Source organism: Cricetulus griseus, chromosome 3 (genome assembly GCF_003668045.3).
Source record: "Cricetulus griseus strain 17A/GY chromosome 3, alternate assembly CriGri-PICRH-1.0, whole genome shotgun sequence".
Taxonomy (NCBI): Eukaryota; Metazoa; Chordata; class Mammalia; order Rodentia; family Cricetidae; genus Cricetulus; species Cricetulus griseus.
The window spans coordinates 65,605,848-65,615,908 of record NC_048596.1 but is presented as its reverse complement, the minus strand read 5'-3'; the positions used below and the strand labels follow the sequence as shown (position 1 = coordinate 65,615,908).

The 10,061-nt window shown below is 40.9% G+C and overlaps 1 long non-coding RNA gene across 1 annotated transcript; it reads right to left on the bottom strand.

The window, feature by feature from the left end:
* Window positions 1-2,044: 2,044 nt before the first annotated feature.
* LOC113834961 lies at window positions 2,045-8,368 on the bottom strand. The gene is made up of 3 exons (XR_003484029.2): window positions 8,331-8,368; window positions 2,992-3,181; window positions 2,045-2,409 (listed from the first exon to the last, which is right to left on the bottom strand). It is a non-coding gene; the product is annotated as an uncharacterized LOC113834961 (long non-coding RNA).
* Between the last annotated feature and the right edge of the window lie 1,693 nt (window positions 8,369-10,061).

Sequence of the window (10,061 nt, the reverse complement as noted above, 5' to 3'; positions counted from 1 at the left end):
TTTCAAGATTCCATTGTTTTTTTTCTGCTGTACTCTCTTTCTCTCTCTACCTCTCTCTTCCTCTTTCCTGTCTCTCACTCTCTTTCCTCTCTCCTGCTGTTTCTGTCTCTAGAGGCTGGTTCCCCCTCCCCTTTCCCCTTTTTATGATCTCTTTCCCTAATAAAATTCCCTCTACTTGAACCCTGTCTCATGGCATCTTTCTCTGGAGTGCTGCTTTTCTTAAATTACAACAGTTCCTGCTTCATGGAAGAGCCTGCCAGACATTCTACAGGGCACAAAAGAAAATGACTGACAAACTGCCAATATAAGCAAGACAGTTTTAAATTTCCTGCTTCACTGAAAAATCTGCCACACACTCCAGCTCCAATGTTACAGAAGATCTTTGATGACTGTCTAAGCAGCTATCTCTGTCATTTCTAGAATTTTGTAAGTTACTTACAATGCACCTCCTGTTTACTTAGGTAATGTAATATCCTTCTGGGGTCTTTGATGAAGATGAAGACAGATAGTTATAGTTTTCCTTAGTTATGATAAAATATAAATTAGATATAAAATTTTAGACTCACAAAGATAGGATAGATGCTAGAGTATTTTCTTTTAATTTTGCCAAATACAAATAGACTAAATATTGTAACTATAATTCTTGCTTGATACCTGTTTTGTTATGTTAAAGTTAAAATCTTCCTTTTTATTTAGACAAAAAAGGAGAGATGATGTGGGATGTCCTTCTGTATGCTGCAAATATGTGTTGTTTTTATTGGTTAATGAATAAAGCTGATTTGACCAATGGCAGGGCAGAATATAGCTAGGTGGGAAATCCAAACAGAGATACAGACAGAAAGAAGGTGGAGTTGGAGAAATACCATGTAGCCAACAAAGGAATAAAATGCCAGAACATTACCACTAAACCACAGCCATATGATGAAACATAGATTAGTAAAAATGGATTGATTTAGTTATGAGAGGTAGTCAGTAATATGCCTGAGCCATTGGCCAAACAATTATAATCAACATTAATATATTAATTAACATTACTATTATAATTAATATTAAGCCTCTGGATGTTTATTTGGGAACTGGTAAGTGGTAGAGAAACCACTATGAATTTTTCTTCAACTCACTGATTTTACATTTTCTAGTGTTTCTGTGTCTTTGGGGAAACATCCATTCCTGTCTTCAACTACTCTGTTCTTCTGCAGCAACTACTCATGCCATCCCAAAAGCAGGCAGCATTGCCTGGTTCACAGCCCACAGGCTGATGGGAGGCCTCTGAGTCACAAGGGCATGAGGTTAGAGGAGCCATGTGGATGCTGACTCCTTTCATCCTTTCATTTTGTATTCTACCAGAAAATGGACAGAATTTTACTCAGCTTAATGTTCCTTCATACAAAGATAGTCCACCCCAACTACAGGCTTCATAGCCGTGGGCACAACAGACAATGCACTGTGACCTCCAAAACCATGAGTAAAAGTGAGTTTTTCCTCTTCTCACATTGAGCCAGTCAGGTATTTGGAACAGCTGTGGAGAGCTAACACAGGGATGAAAATGGAATCATAGCAAATCAAGGGACTCTTCCCAGCTTAGGGAACAGCTATCTTGTGCTAAGTCTTTACTGATTGATTTGCTCTGAGTCTCTCTCCTTGTCCAGGTTTATCCATGAAGACAGAGACAAGTGTTTGACCCATTCACAAAGAACTTGTAACAGAGAAACTGCTCAGTGAGTAATTTTAAACAATTGACAGAAGGAGGTCACTGGACTGTGAAGACCTGAGAGCTCCATTCAAGGACAAAGGCCCTGGTACTGGCTGTAGGGTTTGGAATTTCATGACATGGAAGCGAGAGAACAGGAGTATGGAATGCCTTCTATCCTCTTGCCCCTCTAGGAACACCCCCCCCTACTGCCACACACACACACACACACACACACACACACACACACTATAGATTTTTGGCAGTTGGTATGTTTGTTTGCACAGGGTGAGGAGGACGTGAATACAGGGTGATGGTAATTGTACCCACATTGCATAATAGCTACCAGATTGATCCAGTGTAAACAGATTATATTTATAATTGCAGTAAACTGTAATTTTAAGTAAATTGAAAATCAGGGTTATATAACACATCACAAAATATCTAATTACTAGAAAGCAATTTTGTATAGAAACGCCCTAATCTATTATTCAGCACAAGCACATTTGTAAAAAGAACTACTAGCCAATTACTGCTGCTTTGACATTAGAATACACATCTCTGCAAAGGCCATCTGTAGTGTCTCAGGACACCAGGGCTTCCAGTTTTCTAAGAGTGTTTGGAACTGATAAGGCATGGTGCACACTGGTAATCTCAGGGCTTGGAGGCTCAGGTCAGAGCTCCTGATGTTTCAGGCCAGATGACTACATAGCAAGATCCTGTTTAAACAAAACAAAACAAGAAATGTTGTGAGGTATCCACCAGAGAAGACTGCTTAGATATGGGTTTTAGCTAATAAAAAGTCTTTATCATCTTATTGACAACTACACAGGGTGTTTAGGATCCCAGTGTAACCCCCAAGCCTTTCTCAGAGTGAGCTTTAAAACACACACACACACACACACACACACACACACACACAATCCTGGGTTGACAATTTTCAGTTAACAAGAACAGTTAGAGAGAAGCTAAAACACAAGGTTTTTACAGACTTTCCCAAACTATGGACTTTGATGGTTTAGACCTTTGTTTTCATTTTATAGGTGGTGCTGTCTACAGTCTGAGTTTCATGGCCTGAATGGCACTTAAGTCACGGAGTCAGTTTTGCTAAAGTCTAGGAGCCTACTAAGCTCTGGGGTCCTATTATACAACAACAACAAAAAGTACAAGTGGAAAGACTGATAAATGATGCAAATAAGATGTAAAGACCTTGAAACTGTCAAAGTCATCAAAAGTAAATCTGAGAAACTACCACAAACCAAGAAATACCTAGAGAAACGGGAATCTAATGTGGAACTCACAATAGAATCTTGGAACACAAAAAGGATGGTAGGTGAAATCCAAGGACATAAGAGAATACAGATCTCAGCTTCTAATGCCATCACTGTTGATCTTGTTACCATAACATGTCAACCGTCTAGGGTATGAATCACAGAAAAACTGGAGGTGAGCGAGGGTGTGGAATTTCTTTGTCCTAGCTTCTCAATTTCCCTGCAAATGTAAAAGTATTTGTATTAGTCAGGGTTCTCTAGAGTCACAGAACTTATGGAATGAATGTGTGTATATATATTAACAAAATATATAAACTATATGAATTTATGGGAATGCTATATAGGCTGCAGTCCATCTAAACCAACAATGGGTGACTGTGAATGGAAAGTTCAAGAATCTAGACTTGCTCAGTCCCGTGAGGCTGGGTGTCTCGGCTAGTTTTCTATATATGCTGGAATCCCAATGAAGTAGGCTTCAATTCCAGGGAAGGAAATAGATGTTCTGGCAAGGCTAGGGTAAGGGTGAGGAGGAAATTTACCTCCTTCCTTCTTCCATTGTCCTTCCAGACCAAGGTGTAGCCCAGATGGAAGGTGTGCCTTCCAGCCTCAAGGTCTAGATTAAAGGCGTGTGTCATCCAGGCTCTTCTTGCCCCAAAGTTCGGATCATAAGTGTGCCCTCCATTTCTGGATTACAGTTCATTCCAGATATAGTCAAGATGACAACCAAGAATAGACATTACAGTATTATAAAACTTTAAAAAAGGTAATTAGAAATATAACTGAACCGAAAAGTACCTAAAGCAGATCCGAAGGAGTTTCACTCAGAGGTTGTGTCATTTGGTTGTTTTCAGAACTGCAATTGAACCTTCTCAGAGCACAGCAGTTGTATAAGTTTGCGTGGGCTAAATTACCCTTAATTTCCTTTGGCTTTTATTTTAGATATATGAGTAGACACTTTCACAAACGTGAAATTCACATGACTTCATGTGTTTGCTCAAGCACCCTGAAACACTCTGTTTCAAATGCAGAGTTCCCCCTACGCCCTGTTCAAAGTTTTATAAGAACAAGGAGAAGACCAGAATGTTAACAGATGATTCTGGAGGCCTTCTGACCATGTGCACATCAACCGCACCATGTTTATGAGTGACTTATGATCACACTGTAAAATGTTTCCTATGTTTAAAAACAATAAATTCTTACAAGGCAGGGGAGCAGCCAGCAGGGATGGGAGGCCCGCAGCACCTACACACTGCATTTGCATACTTTAAAAAATTTAAAGCAAATGATCACACCACGGAAGTCCCAGACACCTGATCTAAATATTAACAACCAGCTCCCCGCTTCCTGGTGTAATTTGAGGGATTGTTACAATACATCAGCAGAGCAGGAAGAGAGCATTTTCTATGCAGCAAGCAGAGGAGTCATAACTCAGTCCTCATTGGAGAATGTGGTGTCAACAGAGCCATGGGGAGGATGTTCTGAGTCTCCAATGCTGATCGTGGATGCTGGGCAGCACACAGAAACAAGGGAGCTAAAAATTCATCATAACAATAGCCCGGTAATAATAACCATGGCAATTCAGGACCCTCCATCTCTGCAGCTCCCACATTGTGTGTTTTACAGGTGGATTCTCTCCTTGACCTTCCCAACTGTCTTGAGATGCCTGGCTGGTCTTACTGCAGTGATTAAAAGGATGCAGAAACCAAAGCTTCAGTGGCTTCAAAATCTTGCCTGAGGTCTGACAATTCAGGATGATGGCTGGGAATTCTTAGCTGGAGCCCACTATTTGCTGTTAGTGTGACAGACCAGGATCCAGAATCCCCAAACAATGGTCACAAACCAATTTGTATATGATTTGATTTTTTTTATTCACAGTTGTTATTGTGAGGACTGACAAACTCAAGAAGTAGAATTCATCTATGCTAATAGAGAATAAGAATAAGAATGGCAGAAATACCAGATTGAGCTTTTCAAGGGAGATACTAAGGCAAACTATGCCAAATTAGAGACCACTGGTGTGGTGAACAAGTGTTTATTGCACTTCTCTTTGTTTTGCTTAGTTGAGATATTCTTAATAATAGCATAGGAATAGAAGCAAACAGGTTTTTTTTTCTATTTAATTTGTTGAGATAGGGTCTTGCTATTATAGCCCAGACTGGTTTTGAACATGGTCTTCCAGCCTGAGTCTCTCAAGTTATAGGATTACAAATGACTTAAGGTGACACAAACTATTTATCAAAATCACTCTACATACTAAAACCTGAAAGCCATTCATTAAAATCAAGAGTAAAAACAAAACAAAACAAAACAACAACAAAAACCAAAACACCACAATGAAACTGCCCTGTCTCCCCAGGTCTGACATCTGAGCAATTGTATACTTTCTCCTCATTGTCAACATCTGAACACTTCTATTTTTGCTCCCAGATCTGAAGTCTAAACAGTTCCCTATTCTTTCTCCAGATCCGATGTCTGAGCACCAGTATATTCTTCCTGCCCCCAAATGTGTGAAGATGCACGCCTATTTGGTTTTTGCAGCTGTTGTTTTGTGATACAATTTGAGATTGCCTTACAGCTATGGTGGGTCTCCACTCAAAATTGGCACACACCTTCCCAGAATGAGAACCTCCTATGAAGGCTATTCTGATGCAAGCTTCGCTGATGGGAAGACTGCGCCTAGAAAGAGCATGGAGAAGCCACTGCTGTGGGGAGGGACTGTAGTCTTCCCAGTCTGTGCCCGAGGCGCTCTGCCTGTCTGGCTACAGAAATGAAATCTCTTTCCCACCTATAATTGCATCTTCCTTCCCCCCCTCCCGCCCTGAAGACACCAGCAGCTCCCCATTGATAAGCCTCTGTTGTTCCAATCCTTTCCTGGGTGATCAAAACCCCACCTATCCTTCCAGGCCTTGCTACTGATGCTCGTCCATGGAACCTCCTATGTCTCTGCTATTGGGACACCTTCATCCTACTGCTCCATGACAGTCTGAACAGTTGACTTTTAGTTAGAGGAGCTGTTTCCTACCGGAGCCTCTCAGGGGGTAGCACACTCCTTACTTCAGCCCAGAACCTTCCTAGCATGTTACATAGAGGACATAGATGCTTAAAGTTGCTCACTGAGGTAGATTATTGAAGACAGATACACACTGCTCTGCAATCATTCCCAAGTTTAGATACTAGAAATTGTTCTTTGTGACTTTTGGAAAGGAAACTAGTAACTAATTCACAGGTACAGCAGAGAGCATCTGCAGCATTGGAATGGCATCCGTATATCAGCCAGACACTTAAAGACACACGTTTTCATTTCTCTTAAATAGCAAGGGCATCAAAGAGCTCATATAGAACAAAGCCATGAGATCTTTCAAGTAAGAGCAGGTACAAGGGTTCCAATCCATTTCTACTGCACATCCTAAGCCATAAAAGGTAAAGAAGAGGCTGTTATAAAGGCATATGTGATGGGCTAAGCTAGGGAAGGGAATCACATGACTTTTGTCACCAGTGCCCACACTCTGAACTTAGGACTTAGGAAAAATGAGGCTGGTAACAACAGATAGTTCCACAGTCATGTTATTATGCCCAACTACCAAAGCTGTGGGGAAAGGAAGTAAATGGAGCAATTAAGACTAGCAGAGCCCATTTAGAAGAGGGAAAACCACACCCACCCCATTTCTAAATTCTTGTTTAAATTAGAGTTTTGTTGTTTGGGTGTATATGACTTTAGGGATGACCACATACACAAATAGATAGATAGATAGATAGATAATAGAAAATACATTATATTGATAATAACCAAGGAAAAATAAGCTACTCATTTGAGAGTAGGAAAGACATAAGAAGGGTTGAAGGAAGGGACCATGGGGGGGTTGGAGGGAGGAAAGGCAATGAAGGAAATCATGTAATTATATTTTAATTAAAATGTAAAAATAAAGAAAAATGTAGACAATATAGGAGATGAGAGTAAATTACTAATAGTTTTATCATAAAGTATTCTGCTTTGGATCCTGTCCCCTTTTGCTGTCTAATCTCTCAAAGTCCCAGCAAAGGATGTCTTCCCAGCATGATGATAGGGCAGCTGTTTGTGGAGTATCTGCAGTGTGTGGACTTTGGGATGGTGAACATGGGAGCATACCCTCTTCAGTAACTAACTGGGGGACAAGTTAAGGTCAGGCCTAGCTGGCTGTCCCTGGAGAAACTGGTTGAGATGGTATTGCAGACACTTGCAGTCATTTTTATGTGGTGGTTCTAAGCCAGGACTTCATGTATGCTAGGCAAGCTTTCAACCACCTGAGCCACAGGACACAGAGCACCATATCTACAAAGTATAAATGATGTATAAGTGAGTGCTGGTTAGTTTTTGTCAGTTGGACACAAACTAGAGTTAACTGTTGAGGAACTTCCTTCATCAGTGTGGTCTGTGGGATGTCTCTAGATTATATCCTTGATTGATGACTAATACAGGAGGGCCCAGGCCACTGTAGGTGGCCCTACCCCTAGGCAGGTGATCCTGAGGTATATAAGAATGGTATTGGTGCAAGCCAAGGAAAGCAAGCTAACGAGCAGCAATCTCCCATAATCTATGCTTCAGTTCCTGACTCTAGGTGCCTGCCTGACTTGGCTTTCCTCAATGATGAACTGTAACATGTAAGCCTTTAACTTTTCTTCATCAAATTGTTGTGTTTATCACAACAACAAAAAGCAAATAAGACAAAAATGGTTTGTCTCTAACAATGGTTAGCATCTAACATTATAGTTCATATCTGTTTGTTTTTCGTTTGCTTCTCCGGGTAAAGTAAAAATTGAAAAGGTTTTGCAGTGAACGAGTATCTTGGTGACCAGGGCCAAGGAATGCCACAAAATTCACATCATGCGACAGACCTCATGCAAGAAATTTATTGGGGGGGGGACAAAATGGCTCCTTCTGAATGGGAATAGTGACAGTGACAGGCCAGGCCATGATGGCAAGCTTTATATGGGTACGGAGCATATACATAGGGAAAATATAGCAATAGTAGTAATGGGTTGCATTGACAATCAGTTGATGCTGAGTCACTGAGGGTGGGGAAGAACCTGGTCCTGAAATGTGGGCAAAGGACTTTTGGCAGTTCTTAGCATGCCCAACATTCCTTCCTTTTGTTTATTATAAAAGATATGGAAATAGGAAGGGGTGATTTGTAAGGTAGGTGTTAGGGTGATGTGCTCTTTATGCTGCTTCCTGTTTTCTGGGGGTGTCAACTTCTTCAGAGCACAGTTGATCCTCACCATCAGGATAAATTCAGGAGCCATATCCTACAATGGGTAGGTATAGTGGGAAATTACCAATACAGAGTCAGGTAAAAATATCAGGGTATTTAATAGGGAAAAGCCTTACCTACAGAGCAACCTAGCCAGTCGGCATGGCAGCAGTCTGTCCAGCAAGTACCAAAGTGAAACTGAAAGAGAGCACGAAGTCCCTCCCAGTATCGCTCTACATCATCCTGACCACACCCTCGCAAGCGTGGTCAGGCACATCTGTAGCCAGCCCCTAAGTAGGTGTGGCTACAGCTTCCCCTACAGGTAGGGACTGAGGGATGCTGAGAAAACCTGCCTGTCAGGTCTACTTTGATATGTTAAATAGGCACCTCAGTTAGTCAGTTTTTCCAGGTTTGAGACCTAACATTCCAGCCTGTTTGTTGATAATAAATGACAAGGGGTGACACAATCTTTACTATGACTACTTCTGATGACATTGGGCATTGTTGTTGGGGACCCAAGAAAGCTGGAATGCTGGCCAAGGTCAGGAAGAGCAGGCTATTTCACTTGCTATCCAGGCTACGTGGGACCATCTGGGGCTAGGAAGGTGCAAGCTGCACTGGAGCACTTCGTGAGGCTGGACCAGCTGGGACTAGATGATTTTGAGCCATCAAGGATGCAGAGGCTTGGGCTGGTTAGAAATTCTATCAGAAGCACCTAGGGTGAGACTTTAGAGCAGTTTGCAATCTTTGGTTGATTAGAAATCTGCTGGAACAGATACATATTAGGGAAAGAAGGCAACGTTAAGGAGTTTAGGGAAAAATTTTATCTTGAGTTTACATTTGAAACTTCTAGACCCAGGGTCCTGGTAGTCAGCAGAGGGGAGTCCCAAGATCAGAGGAGTGAGAGAACCCACCCTCAGGAATAGGCAAGTGGGGAAATTTAGGAGTACTTATCTAGAGATCGTTTAGAGTGGATTCAAGTTGATTCCCTGAGGCTTACAAGAATTTTTTTTCTAGTTTGTGAAAAGAGTTAAAAGTTTTACATGTGTTATCACTGTTTGTAATCTATACTGGTCCACATTGTAGACTCACGCCTCACAGTGAAAGCTTGGTAATCCAAAAGTGATTTTGGGTTAAAAGCATTAACACTCTCTCCAGAGGGCTGGATATATAGGTTGGGCAGAGATGTTAACGCAATTGAGAAGCATTTTTAAGCCAATTTTTAGAAGACAACCAATGGAAATTTGAAACCATGCACTTGTGACTGATAATAGTACTCAGTGCTTTATCAGAACTCCATTGACTGATGTTGGAATTTGGAACATTGTAAGTTTTAGTATAGCAATAACATAGCAAGGAAAGAAACAGGAAACTTTTATTTTTCATATACCTTAATAACTTGCATTAGGCCTTTACAACTTGCATTTAAATACCTTAAATCTCTTCCTTAAACCTTTATAACTTGCATTTACACATCTTAAAACACTTTTTTAAACCCTTACAACTTAGATAAATGTTAAACATTTCCTATCCAAACATTTACCATGAGACAGATATCGTTGAGTCTGAGAGCAGTCATTGTGAAGCAAGTCCCTTTGAATAAAGGAACAGGAAAATGTTATTTTGAAACCTGTTTTGCGAGTTTATCTCTTTTCAGAGCCTGGTAGCAAGGTAAACTGTCGTTCTCAGCTGAAGACCTAGTAGCTCTAGGAAAGTGAGGCCTGAGGCCTGATTTTTTTACTTATGAAGAGAACTAAAAAGATAGCTGGGGCCTTGAGGGAGAAAGAGGTAAGCTTGCTGTGATTAAAGCTACAGTTAGTCATCAATATCAGGTATCTGAGAAGGATAATTTATAGCGGGAGATATATTCTA